The sequence below is a fragment of the Miniopterus schreibersii genome (genome assembly GCF_964146895.1).
Source record: "Miniopterus schreibersii genome assembly, chromosome: 13".
NCBI lineage: Eukaryota > Metazoa > Chordata > Mammalia > Chiroptera > Miniopteridae > Miniopterus > Miniopterus schreibersii.
The window spans coordinates 38744103-38765306 of NC_138113.1; positions in this window are offsets into that span (position 1 = coordinate 38744103).

Here is a 21204-nt window from a genome sequence, read left to right on the forward strand (position 1 = left end):
AGAGATTGGGAGAAAAGTCACTCTTAAGTGCAGTGACGTGCTGCTAACTGTTTAGCTAGCAGCTTTGGGACAAGGGGGAGAGCCCTGACTTGTAGCAAGTGCTCGTTTCCATGGTGCAAACACCCCACCATGGCTGATTTCAAGCTAACAAAGTAAGGTCAACCAGTTTGCAAAATTCCTGAAAATTTAATATTCAGCTGCCGCAAGCTGTTATGTGGTGACCCCGGCACATCAACACGCACGGAACTCAGCTCCCTGCTATCCACGGACCTCTCCTGAGGGCTGTTCCTCCATCTCTTCCCCCAAGGCGTCCCCTGTCTCCCCGCCCCCCCCCCAGGCACCTAACTCTCTAAGGAGTTTAGGTCTTTGAGGAGTTTAGCCTTTCACACACACACACACACACACACACACACACACACACACACACACACCAAAAATAAAAATAAGGAAAAGGAAAGAAAGAAATGTTGTGTTTCAGCAGCGTTTGCTTTCTACCCAACAGCCCAGACTTCATCTGATGGAAGAGTACAAGGCCTAGCTACCTGCCTTGAATAGGAGAAAGGAAAATCCTAATATAGGATGAAAAAAATTAAAGAAATTTCCTTTCTAAGGCTCTGTCTCCACAAGAGAGTGGGGCATAGTCAGTCTTCAGTCTGCCTCTCTGCCCAAACGAGTGCCCAACGACGGCAGTGCCTGGTGGGTGACATCTCGCCAAGTTTATGACTGTGTCTGAGCCTAGATTCTGAGCACACTTTTTACCTCCTTTTGGAGGCTCTTCTCCTTCCATGTCGCCTTCCTACAAGCCCTGGCTCTCTCCCCCTGATGAGGCTGGGCCCTGGGCTAGGGTCAGGGTGGAAATGTGGGAGCATCGTGATTGGAAGCCCCATCCAAATCCCACGGAATAACTTTGACTTCCTCCGAAGGAGGAGAGTACACAGTTTCCAGAAAAAAGGAAAGATGCTCTGAGGACCAAAGACACCCACCACAGGACGTCAGATATAAACGAGTCGGTAGAATACAAGCTTCTAATCCTGACAATCAAAGCAGGGGGAGCATAAGAAGATCGGACACTGGGGCGTCAGCGAGAGAATATGACTGGGACCTCTCATAACAGTCAAGCCTTTTCCAGTGCCAGCATCAGGGTATGAACCCAGTTCAGCCCGCCTGCTATTCACAGTGTGTCTGCCACTGCTCCCAGTGCCACCCCCGTGGACACAGGCTTTATTAAATATCAGGACTTTAGTTCCTGAGACCCAGGCAGGGTTGGAAGGGTGGCTGGGCTCCCACTGACCTTCTGTGTTGTTCACTCAGCTCCTATGCATAGCTGAGTGCTTCCATGAGGCCAGATTTCTGAGCTGAGACCTAATTTGTGGTGAGACACCCTGGGAGGCAACTATGATTCATCTTGAGCCCAACCAATAGCCAGGAACCCACGTCCAGAAGTTGCCTCAGTCAGTTGGTAAGGCGCTGTGTCTGCTCCAAGTTCTAGGTTCTGAGCCACAGCAGTTTTCCCCTTGGGTTCCCCAAAGCTTGTTTACAGCGCCCCCTGCTGATCATTTCTTGTTAACCTCGTGTCTTCTGGATCCCTGGTCAATTCTGTTCAAGAAACCTAACTCAGAGCCCTCTGGGGTGACACAGCAAAGTCAAGTAAAGATGTGAAGATGCTGTGGAAAGCAGAAAAAGGAAGACTGTATAAATGCAGGGGACCATTATTATAAAGCCAAGATTGAGGACAGAGCTAAATGCCTCCCTTATTCTCAAAATCTGCCTTATCATGGGTACCTTTTCAGTAACATGTTTTAGCGGACAGAAATTAATTGTAATGGGCTGAACTGTGTCCCCTCAAAATTCATAAAATGAAGTCCAAACTTCCAATCTCAGAACGTGACTGTATTTGGAGATAACACCATTAAAGTGGTAATTAAGTTAAAATGAGGTCATTAGGGTGGGCTCTGATTCAATGTGGCTGGTATCCTTATAAGAGGAGGAAATTAGGACACAGACACACAGAGGGAAGATCAGGTGAAGATACAAGGATAAGCCTCTTCAAGTCAAAAAGACAGACCCCAAAGGACAACAGCTTGGCTGGCATCTTGATCTCAGACCTCCAGCCTTCAGAATGGTAAGAAAATAAATCTCTCTTGTTCAAGCCACCCAGTCTATGGTAATTTTTATGGCAGCCCTAGGAAACTGATAACATCAGTCTGTGATATATTCGAGCCCAGCCATTATAACTGAGTTTTATCATACCTAAAACAAGGCCCTACCTCAAGGTAATTTGTGGCCTAGAAGGAAGAGAAAGACAAATAGAGATAATTGTTAAAAGTGTTATTAATAATAATGATACGTATTGTGTGTCAGACACTTTGTTTATGTTGTTTTTAATCCTCACAATAATCCTGTAATACTGTAACAGGTGAGAAAGTAAAGGCACAGAGAGGCTTAAAACGTTCTCAAAATTTGGCAATGGGGCCATGGGAACATGAGTGGGATGCGGGGAGAGGTGAGGTGGCTGTAATAGACATGGGTGGTCTGCTCTCTGTTCTTGATAACAGCATCCTCTCTTTTCCTGAACAGCTCCCCAGCAAAGGGAGTACCCATCCTCCTCCCCAGGTCAAGAGGGACAGTCTAAGAGTCTAAGGCCTGGCCAATCATAGCTTTATTCCTCCAGCCATGGGTCAATGACTGGGTACATGTCTACAGCCAAGCTCATCTTAGACTTTTCGATCATTTTTATAAGCTGAAACCAGGAGAAAGAAGCCTTCATTCTCACCTGGGATGGCCAAACCACATGCAAGCCAGGAGCTCCCTCTGACCATGTTTTCCCCTAGCAAGAGAGAATGAGATCAACTCTTAACAAGAAGCCAAAATACGTGTGTGTGTGTGTGTGTGTGTGTGTGTGTGTGTGTGTGTGTAGAGAGAGAGAGACACAGAGAGGGAGAGGTAACGGCATCATTTGAGTGTCTGAATCCAGCCATTCCTGAGGATGGTCCAATCCAGTCCTCACTTATATGAGTTAATACATCTCCTTTTAACTGAAGCTAGTTTGTGTTGTGTTTCTGTCCCTTAAAATCAAGTCCTGAGAAATACAAGATTAGTTCAAAAAAACTTCATGGATGAGGTGACCCCCAAAAGAAGGGATTCACCAGAAAAATAAGAGAAGAGAGGCAGAGGCTGAGGTGTGTAACAACAGCTATACTCAAGGAACTGCAGGCAGCTCGGTGTGGCCGGAGCTGAGACATGTGAAGGGCTAGAGAGATGGGCAAGGGCCACATCAGTGAAGGCCTTAGTGGCCTGCTAAGACGTTTGATCTTTATATGAGGTTGATGGGGAGCCACCCAAGAGTTTAAAGCAGTGGTGTGACATGGTCAAACTTGTGTTTGAGAAGATCGTTCAGGAGATGAACCTGAGAGAGAACGCAACAGGAGGTAGTCTCGACAGGAGACTGCTACGGGAATCCACGTGAGCGATCAGGGTGAAAAATGGCCCCACATTCTTGTCTTAGCTATTGTCTGTGAGGGCAAAAAGGGACAAAAAAAACTGCACTTCGGTAATTTTGAAGTGAAGTACATATGAGATATTTAAGTGGAATTGTCCACTAGGTATATTAAAAGAGATGTCTGCTTTGGAAAATTTTAAAAGTTTTGAGTCATTAACTACTTACTGCATACCTACTACTGGACAAACACTGTGCTGAGAAAAATACAGTCGAACCCTTGTTCCCCCGAGGTTACACTACAGTGAAGACAAAACCGGTGATAAACAAGTAAGCAAATAAAGAAACAAGGTAAGTGCCTGGGAGGCAATCAAGCAGTGCCATGTGACAGAGGCACTGGGGGCGGAGGAGCTCCATCAGTGTCAGTGCCGGGCTGGTGGGAAGGGCAGAAGCCCTGAGGGTAGAGGAGTCTATTCTCAAATTTATGCAAATATTAACAGGTGCATTAAAAACATCCATCCACTTTGTAAAGTTGCCTTCTTAGGCCGCATTTGCCCTCCTCAAGGTTGGCCTATGACTGGGTGAATTCTTTTGGCCAAAAAAAAAGTATAAAACTGGATAAAATTGTAAAAATAATAATAATGTGTCAGGGCTCTGGAAATCCACCACAGGCAGAAAACAAATTGAGAAATGTTTATTCGTGAAAAATTGCTAGACCTTCAGATACTAACACTGGGAATCTACAGTATATTAGTTTTCTGTTGCTGTGTAACAAATTACTCCAAAATGGAGTAGCTTAAAGCAACAGACATTTATCGTCTCACAATTTCCGTGCATTAGGAATCCAGGAGGAGCTCAACTGGGGGCCCGCCTCCGGCTCAGGATCTCTCGTGCACTTAGAGTCCCGCTGCTGGCCAGGGCTGCAGTCATATCTGAGGACCCACCTAGGAGAGACGGTTTTCCAAGCATACGCAGGTGGCCATTGGCAGCAGGTGGCCATTGGCAGGAAGGTCTCAGCTCCCTGCTGGCTGTGGGCTGGAGGCCTCCCTCCGTGCCTCTCCGGATGAAATGCTCCACGGGGCTGCCTCACCTCACAGCCCCCGGCCTCCCCCAGGCTGAGCGATCCGAGAGAGAAAGAAGGGGCGCACCCGAGATGAAAGCTGCAGCCTTTTCAAGATAGGAATTTTTCTTACATACTCTTTTTAATTTTTCTTTATTTTGTCCCATCACCATTTATCCCCTCTCTTCCCTCTTCCACCTCCACCCCCCACAATCACCACACTGCTGTTGTGTCAATGAGTTCTTCCTTTTTTACTCAATCCCTCTACCCCCCCCCCCCACACACAGCGCTCCGCTCCCCGACAGCTGTCACCCTGCTCTCTCTCTGAGTCTGTCTCTGTTTTGCTTGTTAGTTCAGTTTGTTCATTCGATTCCGCATATGACTGAAATCATATAAACCTGCATAAGTGAAGTGTGCCCAGCTAACTGAATGTTTACACATCTATACACCTGGCGAATGTGTACCATTCAAGGGTAGCTCCCCAAAGCTGATAGGTAGTAATTTTGAAAAGAGAAAATAATACCCATTTCACAGGTTTACATGAAGTCCAAATGAGAAGAAACCTGTGAAGATCCCAGCACAAATTGAAATCTGCCGTCTTTTCTTGCCAGTATGCAAGATTTACCACTTCACTAGTGCCCAGCCTTCCTAAACACTAATGGTTGTAGAGAATTGGGGGATTCTCAAAGAACTACAAACTCGTCATTGATGATGTAAGGCATCTACTGCAATTAATGTTTTTTTCTATAGGGTCCTAAGAGGAGAGAAGATACGGGAGAAGGAGAATGCATTTGATGATGACCCAGGTCTCGGCCAGTCCTAGAGAAAACCGTGAAGAAGGCCAGATGTCTTTAGGGACCTCCCCACCCATGCTTTTCTCTTCTTTGGAATATCTTGTTCTGTTTCCTTGCCCCACCAAAGCTTGCTTTCATCATCAGGTGCCCTGGGCCCTCATGATGCCCTGGACTGGTACTTCACCCAATCCACTCATCTCAGGCGATGCCTAAACTCTGAATCTGCCTGGATCCCTGCAGTGCACAGCCCTGGGGCTTGGCTCTCTACCAGGTGACAGGAAAGCTGAGAAGCTTACACAATCTATGTGATCCCTTCCCTCTAGAATTTTATCACAGCAGTCTTCTAGGAAGAAAGCTGAAATTAAAAGTAGTTGTTTTAATGGTGGAAAATCTGGCTGGGGAGATGCTCTCATGGGAACCACAGGGCTGTGTGTCTAGCTAGGTCTGGCAGAACTCACCAGGTTCTGCATTTCATTGCAGATGTTTGGTTTGGAAAGTCCCTTGGCTACTAGGCTTCTGGAGTCCTCTCTCACCATGGGGCCCCTCTGTGGGAACATAGAAGTCATCAATCACATTCCCCAAATGTCAAGCTCCTGCTGTGTGACCCCAGAAGAACCTTGCTTACCTTGCTTGCCACTGACATAACAGAAGCAAGGACTACACATTTGCTGGAAAAAAGCTTAAACTGTCAGGCAAAGGACCTCCCTGACGTCTGGAGCTCCCAAAGAAGACTATTAGAAGAAAAAATTGCAATATAAATGTAACCCCCATCTCTGAATATTTGTCATTCCACCCTTCCTTCTTCTCTTTCCTATAGTCTCTTAAACTCTTAAAAGGTTCTTGGGGGATGTAATTCATAAGCCAGAAACACTCTCAGTTAGATGCTATTTCAGCTACGTAGTTGAGATGTTAAACCAGAACTTGAGATCACTGGAAGAGGTCATTGGGTCATTCAAGTTAAGACTTGAATTACTTGACTTTCCAGAACCTGCCACTCCTTTTAACTCTAAAGCTTTAGATCTGCTACTTCTTTTGCCCGTAATTCCCTCCCTTCTCACCAGCTCTATCCAACACACACACACACACACACACACACACACACACGCACGCACGCACGCACCTGAATGGCTTCTGCTTGTCCTGGAATAAATTTGGGCACCATTGCTTTTGCAAAACTTTCACTGATTCACTGATGTCCCAGGTCTGAGCTAGGTATCGTTCCCCTCTTTTTACACACTTTTCTAGCAACTGACTGATTTTCCAGTCTTTACTAATTGGCAATAAGCTCCCTAATTGTCATTATGGTCCCTATGTGCCAGACACACAGTACGTGACCAATAAATACTGGTGTAGTTAAATGAATAAATACATTGTTAATGCTACTGTTGTGCTCTGACTCCCATTCTGCTTAAGAATGAGTTCCCTCCCCCAATAACCAAGTAGACTAGAGAGTATTTCTGAGAATGTAATTCAATTCAGTCCATAATTTGCTTCATATGCTCAAGTGTGGTCCTGGGGATAGAAGAGAGGGAAACTAGCAATGCTACTTATAATCTCTGCCTTCAAGGAGCTTTCTATCTTTTTGAGGGTGGTCCTAGTGTTGGTCTCCTCCCCTCACCACTTCAGATCCTCTTAACCTCCTTCACTCCCAACCTTCCTCACCCTACCCTCCTGCTCTCTCTCCAGTAGCCCTGGTGATCACCTTCATGGTCCTCCAACTGCTCTTGTCCAAAGGCTCATGGGTGAAAGAGTATGGTGTATCCGTGGAACTTCAAGAAGTTCAGAGTAGCTGAAACAGGGTGTATTCGGGGTGGGAAGGAGCAGAGGCCGTGATGGGAAGAGATGAAGTGGGAAGGCTCAGCAGGGGCCAGCTCTTGAAGGACCTTCCAATCATGCAAAATAATTTCTTTACCCTGATGGCAAGGAGCAGTGCGATGCTATTTTCCTAAAGACACTACATTAGAATTTCCCAACTTTTTATCCATTTCACCTGAAATAAGGCCTTTAACAACCAGGCCTGAATAGAAACCAAAATTGATAGTGCCTGTTGCAAAGAAAATTGAAATTCACAAGAACCTTAAGGATACATAGGAGAGTGGGATGTGCCCATCCTGCGCCTCAGCTTTTAGGAATTGGGGTTTTCTGTGGGCATTTGAGGTGCCAAGAGAAGGTACTGTTGCTTCACTGGGTCTACAGTGTGTGGTCGTGCAGGTTGTCCCCTGCACAAGAGCTCCTGGCAGAGTTGGGGAGGAAGACTGAAGTACAGCCTGTCCTCCCCTTGCCAAGGCGGGCACCTGGGACTTCGTCCACCCTAATGAAAGAAGCCTTCTTCTATTTGGCACAAATGCATCAGTGAGTATAGGCCAATTGCCGCCCCGTGTTTCTGGCTGGCATCACTATTTATGCCCTGGCTGGAGGAGAGTCAGTACCTGAGAGTTCCTGTCTGCCCCTTCAAAAGAGCTCCCTCAGTTCTCTTCAGCTTCAAAGCCGCTGTTCAGAGGATCTAGTCAAGCTGTTTGGAGGGTGACTAACCAAACACTGGCAATCCACAGATGGAGAGTTATCTTCTGTCAGGAGACCAAAAAAAGCAAAGACAAGCTCGTTTTTCCCTTGCTGCTCTCGGCAGTACAATTGCCCCTCCTGCCACTAGGTGGCGACCTCGCCCAGGAACTAGAAACAGACTTTCCAGAGAGGGACTGCTTGTGTAAAAGGACTTTAGTTTCATCCCAGGTTTTTTATTATGGGAGCTGCAAATGCCTTGTCATCCTGTCACCCAATTTTATTAAACAATTTCACAGCTCTCATCAAGCTCATATAGAACCCTCTTCTCCTTTTCTTGTTCATCTGACTGTGTTTCAATCTGCAGATGTTCAAATCCAACCCAGGAAACAGGTCAAGCCACTGGGAACTCATATCCCTGACACCTGATATTTCTGGGAAATACTAAGAAGCCTTACTGATAACATAATGTGGTAATGGCTTAACAAATTCTGACTCCAGGCAGCCAATAGCTATGAGTCATGTTGCATTCTTTCAAAAAAAAAAAAATGTTGATCATAATTTACACACACTTAAAGACACAAATTTGAACTGTACAGTTCAGTGAGTTTTAATAAATGTGTACACCAATGTAACCACCAGCCTAGTTAGGACATTCAACATTTCTATCATGTTGGTAAGCTCTCTTGTCTGCCTTCAAAGTCAATCCCCATGACCTGAAGAAGACTCAAGGCCCAGAGAAGCGCATACAGTGGGTATACAAGGAATATGGGGCCTTGAGGATAACATGCACTGTAAGAGACTAAATACAACTCTAAATTTTTCACAGTCATATATTTTTTTAAATTTATCTTTATTGTTGAAAGTATTACAGATGTTCCCCTTTGTTCCCCCCATTGACTCCCTCTCCACCCCACCCCTCAGGCCTTCCCTACACTATTGTCTGTGTCCATGGGCTATGCATGTATGCATATAAGTTCCTTGGTTAATCTATTCCCACCTCCTCCCTTCCCTCTGAGATTCATCAGTCTGTTCCACGCTTCTATGTCTCTGGATCTATTTTGTTCATCAACCCAGTCATATATTTTTGTGTTTTTCTGATAAAATGAAGCAACCATTTATTTTTAAGAAAGAAATGACATTTTAGAACCTGTTCGTTTTATTCAGCATTCTAGTAGTATAATTCTCTTCCAGATATGTAAACACAGGAAATTCTCTAAAATATATTTTGTCATTGCTTCATGATTTCGTTCTTGTGCAGTTCTTTCACTTTGCAGTTCTTAGGCTGCAGCTGAGAAAATGATCAAAACTGTTCAGTGAGACCACCGATTTGGTTTAAAAATATTCTTTCTGGGATTCTTCGGCCCAGGAGTTGAATTCACTTGTCAGCCTCCCCTAGCTGTGCCCCTTTTACTATGCTAGAGAAATCATGTGATTTCTACTGAGATGATTTCTTCATTGTAAACTTTTAATGGAAGCATATCATGCATCCAGAAAAGAGCACAGCTCAGTGAATTTACACAAAGTGAACACACCTATGTAATCAGCACCTGGGTTAAGTAACATATTGCCAGAACCCCAGAAGCCCATCTCATCATTCCAAAGGTAACTATTACCAACACTTCTAAAAACAGAGTTGGCCCTGGCCCAGTGGCTCAGTTGGTTGGAGCATTTTCCCATAAACCAGAAGGTTGTGGATTCAATCCCTGGTCCAGGCGCGTGTGGGAGGCAATCGATGTTTCTCTATCTCTCTTCCTTCCTCTCTCTAAAATCAATAAACATATCCTCGGGTGAGGATTTAAAAAAACATAGATGTATTTTATCTACTTTGGAACTTTCCATAAATAGAATCCTGTAACAGGTGCTGCTTTGTGCCTGGCTTCCATCAGCCGATGTTTTATTTGAGAATGACATTCATGTCGCTGTGTTGTAATTCTTTCTCTTGCTCTATTCCTGTTCCATGTGACCATATCACAATTATTTATCCATTTCACTGTATATATTGTTCCACATGTAAATTGTTTCCAGTTATGGATGCACATTACCTACACATTGCTGGGTCATAGAGCCTGCATTTGTTCAACTTCAGCTGATGCTGCCAAAGTGTTTCCCAGTGTGGTTGTTCTAACTGTACTCCCACCAGCAGTATAGGAGAGGAGTAGTTGCTCCATTTTGACAATATTTGATATAACTAGTCTTTTTCACTTTAGACGTTTCGTGTGGGCAGTGGTGTCTCACCTGGGCTCTCGTTTGCATTGCTCTGAAGACTAATAAAGTCAAGCGCTCTGTCACATTCTAGAATGGCTATTTGTATATCCTTGTTTGTAAAGTGCTTGTTCCGGCCTTTTGCCAATTTTCTGCAAAATATTTGAAAACGTACTTTACAAAAGTTTTTAATTATTAATTTTTCATTTGGAAATAATTTCAGACTTTTGCAAAAATAGTACTGAAAAAATTCCAATTCCTTTCACCCAGCTTCATTATCTTGACATCTCGTATAACTATAATCCAACTATGAAAATCAAGACACTGGTATTCATCTATAGGCCTTATTAAAACTTCCCCAATTGTCTCACTCATGTCTTTTTCTGAACCACAATTCAAACCGGGATCACACGTTGCTTTTAGTTGTTATGTCTCCTTAGTTTCCATTAATCTGGGAGAGTCTTCTTCAGTCTTAATTAACTTAACACTTTCAGAGAGTACTGGCCAGTTATTTTGTAAAATGCCCTCCATTTGTATTTGTCTAATGTTCCATTCAAGGTATGCGCCTTCGGAGCAGTGATGCTATGTCCTTCCCAGTGCAGGACAGCAGGAGGAGCACGCTGATGCCAGTATTTCTTATCAGTGGTGATGCCAACTTTGATCACTTGGTTAAGGTGGTGTCTGCCAGGTGTCTCCACTGTCAAGTGACCATTTTTCCCTTTGTCATTAGTAAGTACCTCTTAAAGCAGTATGTAAATGTCCTATTTCTTGTCATTCTTTTGCTCTACAATGTGTTTTTTCTTTAAATATATCTTTATTGACCTCAGAGAGAGGGAGAGAGAGAGAGAGAGAAACATCAATGATGAGAGAGTCATTGATCGGCTGCCTCCTGCATGCCCCCGAGTAGGGATTGAGCCTGCAATCCAGGCATGTGCCCTGACCGGGAATCGAACCCCGATCGCCTGGATCCTAGGTCGATGCTCAACCGCTGAGCCACGCCTGGCTGGGCCACAATGTTTTTAATTTACAGTATTATTTACACATTCTTGTTGTTAGTCCACTTCTGACTAGTATTGTAAATATCTACCCCACTCGAAAGGCTTGGTTTTCACTCTTGGTCTTCATGTTTTTTGATAAACAAAAGTTTTTAAGGTTAATATAATTAAATTGATCATTTTTTTCCCTTGTGGGTTACCACTATTTAAGAAATCTTTATCTCTTCCTCAGAAATCAGTTCTCTCAATATTTTGTAGAAGAGAAGGGATGTTACCCTATGAAATTTCTGTGACCAATAGATTACAAAGTAAAAGTGAGATGTCAAGAGATCATAGCTATTGGGATAGAAGCTAATAAAAACTTACATGCCAAGAATTAGATTAAGCTGGTCAGTGGTCTAGCCCAGCGGTAACTTAGAATTTTTAGTAGAGAAAGAGCTTACTAATGGGATGTCAGGAGGTATTCAACCAAAAAGGCAATCAAAGAAAAAGACAATGAGGCAGTTCAAAAGCCAGTTAAACATAAAAACAGCGCTCATAATATCTTTGACTTAGTCAATGTTTAATAAACATTTGTTGTTTGACAAAAAGAGAAAAAAGAATAGAAAGCTTTACCAACCCCAAGGTCATGATGACATTCACTTACGTCTTCTAAAAACTTTCTTGTTTCTCCTTTCATGGTGGATCTATAATCCACCTGCAATTGATTTTCTTCAAGATATGTATCATGATTCATTATTTTTCCAGTTTTATTGAGAAATAGCTGACATAAATCACTGTATAAGTTTAAGGCATACTGCACAATGGTTTGACTTAAATATTAAACTTATTCTTTACTACTGGGGTGGGAAGGAAACTTGGCGCTTTCCAGAAGTTTATAAACAGGATGTTATAATTGCTAGGAGATAATTCTCCATGAGTTTTGGATTTCTATGCCTCTTCTGAGCAACTGGCATTGACAGTTTTGTTCAAGGATGTTTGCATAACAGACAGCCTTGGAAAGATAAAGACAGAGACTCCCTGTGGAGGGATTTGGAGCTGTCTCTCCCTAGAGCTTTTCCAGGGTAGTAAAGCTAGAGACGTGGGCCTTACTTCCCTAGAGAAGATTTGCTTACATTCCAGGTTCGTAAAATATAAAAACTCTCCCTAGGGGGATGGGCAGTTTTGTTAGCACTCCCCTAATAAGATTAGGGGTTTCCTAAGGCTCCTCAGCGGTGACACAGATCATAGTCTGCCCAGTATCCGCAGGACCTGCCCCTACATTGTCTCTATGGGAGTTGGAGGCAAAAGGGAACCTATGCTGCCTGCTGAGCTGTGAGTAATAAGCTCTCTAAATCCATTTGGGCTTGTTGTCTTCTTACTGGCTGAATCTATAGACGTGTGCTGAGCTGATCTAGCAGCTGCAGTAATCTCTGCAGCTTAGGAATTGCTTTACAGTGACCCGTTAGCAGGGCCTACCGGCAATATAGAAAGGGGAGAAGGCACCACTAATGTCATAGGTGTGTTTTCTCTATGCAGGAGTGATGATGTAGTTCAGATAAAGCAAAACTGTCTCTTTCAAAAGTTCCCCAAACGTGCTATTTAGGTAGATGGATTTGAAGTGTGCTGACCCTGAGACATTTAGAGGAGCCAGCAGACACCATACCATTGTTTATTTTCAAATTCTCAACTTATTTGTGACTACAAAGGCCTACCTCTGTCTACCAGAATACTGACGGTAATAATACAAGGCCTAGTTTGATCCTGCTCAATATTTGAAGCTTATTTCCTGGAGACTGGGTCCCACTTCTACTCTTGGAATCCTGGGTCCCCTGCAATGACTAGATCTTTGTTACTATTAAGGTTCAGCATACCTGGCTCCATTTCCTTTTCTTACATTAGCTTTCTCAGACCTCTGGCAGACCTTTCCCACCAGTTTGCCACACCTACCCAGACTTGCCTGATCCTAGCAGTGGCCACAATCTCAATTCAAGTTAAAAGACCCTATATAAAATATAGTATATAAAAAAGATGGGTTATCATGGTAACTCTCACCCTATACTATTTGCAGCTGCTGTGATTTTGTGATTGCTAATTTACCGACAGTCACTTCAGAGCTGTCCACATCCACCTAGAGCACTTGTGAAAACAAATGGGCCCATGTTGATTCCTATGATCAGAGCTTATTTTCATAATGATGGGTTGATTTCACGAGGCATATATATGAGCTGCAGGACAGCAGCAGGAAAGGCACAAGCTAGAAGAGCAAATGTTCTAAAAAGTCAAACTTGAAGGAAAAAATACCTTCCAGTCAGTGACCATGCTTCTGAGTAGGATGAGGGATGGGAATGGGGCACTTCCCCAGAGGCAGTGATCTGCTAATGCATTGTTATTTGACTATCAAACTATGCTGAAGTTTACATTGATATAATGCAAATTATTAACCTCCCTGTGGTCAATAGCAAATGCTGCTGCTTTTTCTTCCATATATATCCAGAATATTAGAGCACCTGTTGGGGAATGGGATTCGGGCTATAGGGGACTCATCACCTTTGCTCAATATATCTGTCAGGCAAACCTGACTGAAGTTCTGAGATCCTACTATCTAAAACTGAGATACACTGGGTAGTGGTTCTTTCCAAACATCACTGAAGTTCACTGAATAAAGATGATTACAGTACCAAAAGAGGACCTGAATCAAAACTTTGTGCTGATCTCAGGCATTTGGCTCATCTCCTGCCATGGCGAGCCCAAATTCCTTAGCAGCCCAGGCGGGGAGACAGGAACCACCTGGCTCCAGTTTGAGGAGGTGGGGAAAAGGGGAAGTCAAGTGCTGATTGAGGTAGAGCTGTCACTGTCACTGGGCTCAGGGAGGGTCTGTCCCAAAACAGACCTGACTTGTCTTCCTGTAGATCTTTTTTTTGTTTTTTTTTGTTAATCCTGACCCAAGGATATTTTCTCTATTGATTTTCAGAGAGAGTGGAAAGGAGGGAGGGAAGGGGAGAGACACAGAGCGAGAGAGACATCCATTGGTTGCCTCCCACACGTACCCCAACAGGAGCCGGGGATGGACTCTGCAACCCAGGTTCGTGCCCTTGACAGGGAATTGAACCCAAGACCCTTTGTCCGAGGGCTGTTTAGATAAACACTATTGTAGAGCTTACAATGAGCCAGGAACTCTTCAAAAAAATTTTACCTATATTAAGTCATTTAATCTGTGTAACATAGCACTTATGAGGTAGGTACTATCATTATCCCCATACTACAGATGAGAAAACTGAGGCACAGAAAAGATAAATGTCCTTTCTTAAGGTCATGAGTTAATAAATGGTAGAGCTGGGATTCAAACCCCATTTTTATTTTGGAATTTAATGAAGTTTTCAAAAATAAATATTTGTCAGTTTTTCTAAGTACAGGGTGGGGCAAAAGTAGGTTTACAGTTGTTCATATGGAAAATAATACAATTATTAATAAAGAATAATATAAGAAATAACTGTTTTGTGCATTCACAACTGTAAACCTACTTTTGTCCCACTTGTATTCAGTAGATGATTGAAAAGAAGGTGCTTTCTTTGTAGAACATGGAGTCTAGTCCAGTCCATAACTATTCATTCAACCTCATGAGTAATATTATTCAGATGACTTTTTTTGTCTGCTTCATCTATCAAAGACATAGCAGAGACCGTTTAAAAGTTACTTCTGCTTCATATTGTGAAACTTAAAAAACTAGTTTCTTCTTCTGCCTCTTACATACCATGTTTTCTTTTCTATGTTCCAGGATTTTTCATACTTCTGTAAACTTTTTATGCTTACTCAGCCTCCTTACCCACGCTTTGCATTTGTTCCCAAACACGATGAGCTCATTCTTCTTGGCTCCCAGCCTGCCTATTTGGATGCTGTTAGGATCTTCTCGTATCTTAGGCTGAAGAATTGGTTACCTTCCAGCAGCCTAAAAGGATTGCGGAGAGAGCCATCTGGCAAGGAGCATCTCCCCTGCAAGCTTTCTTCTCGATGTTTTCCGAAGCCGCTGTCCAAAGGGGCCCAAGGTTATCTGACTGGCTGCGGCCTGGCCGTCCTCTGAGACTGGCATCTTCAGAATCAGGGAGGTGCTTGCCAGTCAAGGTGAAAATCCCCCCTCTTTACGTGCCACGGGCCATTTCAGTGAGTGTTGGGAAGGGAGATCCAGAAGTGTGGGCTAACCCCCCACTTTCATCGGAAAGTGTTTTTCGTCATCTGTTGCTCCATAAAATAACACGCGAGTTTTGAGGTAGGAAACAACAGCAGTTACTTACTGCCCTCTCATGATTGTGGTGCTGACTGGGCTCGGCGGGCAGCTCTCCCCCAGGGTCTCCGCCTGGCTGCCCTTCGACGGGGCGATGCTGCCGTCATCTTGGAGCCTTCCTCGTTCACTTGTCTGACCCCGGAGCTGGGGAAGTCCAGGCGGCTGGGGCTGGAACAGCCAGGGCTCCTCCAGCTCTCTCTCTCTTTTTTTTTTTTAAATATATCTTTATTGATTTCAGAGAGAGGAAAGGAGAGGGAAAGAGAGAGATAGAAACATCAATGATGAGAGAGTCACTGATCGGCTGCCTCCTGCAGGCCCCCGACTGGGGATCGAGCCTGCAACCTGAGCATGTGCCCTGATGGGGAATCGAACCCTGATCTCCTGGATCCTAGGTCGATGCTCAACCGCTGAGCCACATCCGGCTGGGCCAGCTCTCTCTTCATCTTCATGTGCTCTGTCCATGTGGTCTCTGCAGCATGGGGGCTTCAGGGCAGCTGGATTTATCACATAGGGCTGCTCAGGGCTCCACAGGCCTATGTTCTGGGTGAGAGAACTAGACAGAAGCTGTATCACCTTTTAAGACACCCCCCCCCCCCCCGCCCTGCCTTGAAAGTTACATAATGTTACATACTTTTAGTAGTCACAGAAGCCCACCCAGGGAGTCCGCTCAGGTTCAAAGAGAAAGGTCAGAGATGCCATCTCCCGACTTTGGGAGAAGGGCAGCTGAGACCAATTTTGAAAAATGCTATCTGCCACTGGAAGTTTAATACAATTTTGTTCAATAAAAAAAATGATTGTATATCATCAATAGTAATACCTATTGATACCGATGTGGGGGTCCAGAACAAGTTACCCCAAGATGTTCCTCTGTGGTATGCAAATTGTTTTGAGCTAAAGACAACTTTAGCCACAGACTTGAAAGAATTTTCTGCCCCTCCCTTGACTACCTGTAAGAATTTAAATTAAGAGTCCTTGCTCATAATGGGAGATTATCAGACATAACCTCTTTTGACCTACCTATAGGTCAAAAGGCAAACTCCTCTTTACAAAACATCTGCTCTTCTTCTTTTTCTTTTCTTTTTTTAAAAAATATGTCTATATTGATTTCAGAGAGAGGAAGGGAGAGGGAAAGAGACAGATAGAAACATCAATGATGAAAGAGTCGTCATTGGTCAGCTGCCTCCTGCACACCCCCGACTGGGGATTGAGCCTGCAACCCAGGCTCTGGGAATCGAACCTCGATCTCCTAGATCATAGGTTGATGATCAGTCGCTGAGCCACACTGGCTGGGCAACATCTGCTCTTCTTAAAGCCCCCAGGGCATCTTACCTCACTCCTAGCTCAGAATGTCTTATGTACCTGATCCCCTTTCTATCTCTGAATCTCTTGTGTGGGGGGGATCTCTGACTCCCTCATGTATGCAAAGTTTCCATGCATATGTATGTGTTAAATTTGGTTATTTTCTTTTGCTGATCTGTCTCACGTCTACTTAATTAGTACACCAGGCAGAAGAACCTTCAAGGTAGAGGAAAGTTCCTTCCTCTTCCACACAACTCTATGCAAGTATCTGACTCGTAGAACTATTGTAAGGATTAACTGATTATATCTAAAGCACTTAGAATACTGACTGGCACATAGTAAGTGTTTATATAAATGTTAGCTATACTCTACAGTTAAGGAAAATTAGAAATCAATAACTCTGCTGTTAAATAACCACCCTTCCCCACCATCCAGTTTTCAGTTGTCCATTGTGCTATTCACTTTTTTTTTTTAACTTTCTTAGTTTACCTTCTTGTTTTGGTGGAACACACCATCTGAAAGCTTCATAAGAAAAGACACATTGGAGATAAATTTTGTAAAATCTTGCATGCCTGTAAATATCTTTATTTATCCCTACACTCGAATGATAGTTTGGATGGGTATGAAAATCTATGTTGGAAATAAATTTCCCTTTGTATTATTGTAAAGGCATTATTGCATTGTCTGCCAGTTCTTGATCATTCATATGAAAACTCATTTTGTCCCTCTGGGTACTTATAAGATCTTCTCTATATCTTTAGTCTTCTGAAATTTTATCTTAATGTTCCTTGGTGTGGTTCTGGTTTTGTCCATTGTGCTGGGCTCAGCAAGCACTTGCAATGTGGAAATGTTTCTTCTTTAGTTCTAAAAAATATAGAATTGAATTATTTAACTGATTTCTTCTCTATTTCCCAGATGTCCTGGGCTGACTTTCTAATTTTCTTATCTTTTATGTTGGTGCTCAAGATAGGCTGCCCCAAAGTAGCCCACAATGGCATATTGATTTCTTTGAATTAAAGTTACTTGACAAGCAGCCAGTGCCAGAAGGGCACCTTGAGCCTCCCTTGTCTCCTTGAATGCAGAAATTAAATCTCCCATGTAAAAGGTGTCCTCTCTACACCTGGAAGATACCCTTACTGCTAGAGTTAAATAACTCAGAGCCAAAAAGTCTGTATAAACAAATCTTGTTGCCTCTTTTCTAATTTATTACTTTGTTTAAATTCCTTATTAATGAATACACAAAATTAGATTCCTTTCTAATGAGCACTAATTTTTTTTTGTCCTGTCAATTTCTTACAAATTTATTGTTTCTTTGTCTAAAAGCATAAAAGGTACCTGGTTCAATCATTTCTTTGAGCCTCATTTTATAATCTGAGCAACATATTATGACCTCCCAGTGCATGTATTAAATTGATTTTTCTGCTGTTAATCTAGTCTTGTGTCAAAATCATCATTTTAGTACTAGTCCAGCTGCAGAAACTAAAGAAGGGGGGAGAATTCACCGCATCCACAACACTTTCCTCTTTCTCTTCTTTTTACCTTTTGTCTGTACATTCTACAGTGTTTCCTAAACTTTATCCTACCACTCTACTGGGTTTTTCACTTTTTTTTTTATAATATATCTTTATTGATTTCAAAGAGAGGAAAGGAGAGGAAGATAGAAACATCAATGATGAGGGAGCCATTGATCGGCTGCAGCCCGCAACCTGGGCATGTGCCCTGACCGGGAACCGAACCCTGGTCGCCTGGATCCTAGGTTGATGCTCAACCGCTGAGCCACGCCCAGCCAGGTGAGATTTTTCAGTTTTCTTCTCTCCATAGTCTTTCTTCCAAGTTTCTTTTTTTTTTTCTGTTTCATTCCCTTAAATGCTGATGACCTTCAGCTGTCTGCTCTTATTTAAGAGTACCAGATTTAGCAAAACAAAACAAAACAAAATAGGACACATAGTTAAATTTGAATTTTAGATAAACAATAAATAATTTTTAGTGTAAGTCTGTCCCATGCAATATCTAGTAAAAATTTATTTGTTGTTTATCTGAAATTTTAATTTAACTAAGTGTCCTGTATTTTACTTTGCAACCTTAGAGTGAGATCTAAAATGCTGCCTGGAAGTTTTGTACGTGTGTGTGTGTGTGTGTGTGTGTGTGGCTTGACTACAGCGAGTTCACTACAAGGTTGCTCCAGTTTCATTGAGTAATGATGACAGTCTCTTTAGATCCTACTCCTCCCCAAAGAAGAGTAGAGTATTCTAAACTCCCCATCCTAGCTGCCAGTGTTCTAGGAGCCAAGTGAAGAAAACTGAGCAGCTCAATACTCATCATATTAAGTTTCATATAGATCTTCAGTTTCATATAGTTCTCCTAGCCTTGTGTGGTATATTAAAGGTAGCAGCATTTTGTTGTTGTTAGTCTCCCTGAGGCAGGATAGTTAGAAGCTAGGAAAAGTCCTTGGCAAGTGGAATGGGGAAACTAAGACAGATAGCTGAACAAACTGGCTGAGCAATTTATAGCCAGATACAGAAGGCCTGAAAGCTCTGGGTGCCTAGCAACGGGCAAAGCTGGTGCTGGACTTCACCCCCAGGGTGGCTTTTATTCTTTACTTCCCTGGCATATCATTGGTCATGCAGTTTAGACCCCTGATCTTTCCTCCCTAGAGATAACATCTAGGCCTCAGTTGTGTTTCAGCTCCAGGCCCAGAAAAGCAGCAAAACCAGACAGGGGAGGCCAGAATCAGCCTCGATGATTAATGACCCTCTGTCCTGGTGCCAACCAATCAGTGGAGACCACTGCCCTGAAAGGATACACCTGGAAAGGCTGATGACTATTCTACTGGAGTCCTTCCCTAAGACCTCCCCTACACTCCTAGCCTTTAAAACACCAAGACATAGGACCTAGCCCACGGTCTCCCTCCTGGGAGCATGACCCCGCCTTTCCCTTCCCTGTCTTCTTTTCCCACAGGCATGCATCTCCTAAACTCTAAGGGATCCCATGAGAACTGCAACCAGGGGAGCAAGGGGCAGCAGCAGCAGCTCATCCCGGGCTAATGCCCTGAACCTGTCCCAAGGCCCCCTTTTTTCTGACTCTCCAGTGAGCTGATAGCAGCTCCACCTAGGCTCACTTGTTTCCCATAATATTTCTAGAGAGGCAAAGCAGCCCCACCTAGTCTCTCTTCTGTTGTTTCTTCTATCCTAGGACCTTCCTTGTTTCACTGTCCCCAGCTTTAATAAACATACTCACAAAATCACCTAGACTCATGCTGTGAAATCTTTTCTGCGTGAAGTCAAGAACCCACACACTATCGGCCAGCCAGAGGCATACCCTCTCAGGGCTGGTCCCTGTCCGGTAACACCCCCATTCAGGGATAGCTCCTAATTGCCCTTCCCTTGACTTTGGGCTGGCCTTAGTGATTTGCATGACCTATAGAATGCAAAAGAAATAACATTCAGGGGCTTCCAAGCCTAGATAATAAGAAGCCTAGTAACTTCTTCCTGGATCTCTTGGAATATCCTTTGCAGAAGCCCTGGGCCTTCATGTAGGAAATCCAATTACCCTGAGACTGCCCTGTGGAGGGAGCACGTGTAGGTGGTCCGGTTGACAGTGCTGGCTGAGACTAGCCTTCTAGCTATCCTTGCCAGGGTGCCAGGCATGTGAGTGAATCCTCCAGACTGGCCCATCTGCCAGCTGAATACCACCAAGTGACCTTTGTTGATGCCACATGGAACAGAAGAATTGCCCAGCCAAACCCTGTCCAAATTCAGATCCCCAAAATCATGAGACATAATAAAATGGTCCTTATTTTAAGTCACCAAGTTTTGGGATAGTTTGTTGGGCATCCTTAGGTAAGCAGAACACTTTATACCTGGAATGTCCTGAGCTGAAGATCCTCTGCTTTATCCCCTCCAAAGAATGCTTCCAATTTTCTGCCCAGTTGGGAGAGGGGCAATGGCAACGGTGCAGTGTGGGAAGCGGATGGAGAAGTCTGAGGGCTTCCTATACAGACCTACAAAAAAATCCTCCTGTTTTTAGTCTTAACTATACACCCACTTTCAGAAGTGCTCGACGCAGCAAATTCCTGTGTATCCCCAGAAATTCTACAATATCATGTTGCTTCTCAGCTTTCTCTATTCCTGGCTTAGAAGTCCGTTTTCTCAGGTCTGCTGAAGTCCATTATCACCTGCCAATCTTTCTGGGTTTCTGTAATTTTGTTACTTTTCCTCTCTTGTTCCCTTGTCCTTGTGAGATTAAAAACAAAACTAAACTAAATTACTCTTTTTTAGATGGATTTTCCAGAGGGAGCTGAAACAAATGCATGTGTTCACTCTGCTATCTTTAATTTAAAGGCTCCTTAGAGTATTTCATTTCAACAATTACATTAATTTTTAAAACACTTTGTCTTAGGTTCCTCGAAGCAGAGTCTGAGATAGGGATTCCCCCGTGTAAGCACCTTAGTGAAGGAATATTCTCAAGAGAAACTGTAAATGAGAGAAGTAGGAGAGTGCAGAGGAGGAGTGGAGCAAAGATGTGGTTTCTGCTGAAATTTAGCCTCAGCCTCAGCCTGTGGGAACTCTGGAATAGAAAGGGTGTCCCACGTTTATTCCTAGCTTTTTGTACCCCATAAAAGTTAGCTTCTGGCTGTGGCTTCCTAACCTAGTCTG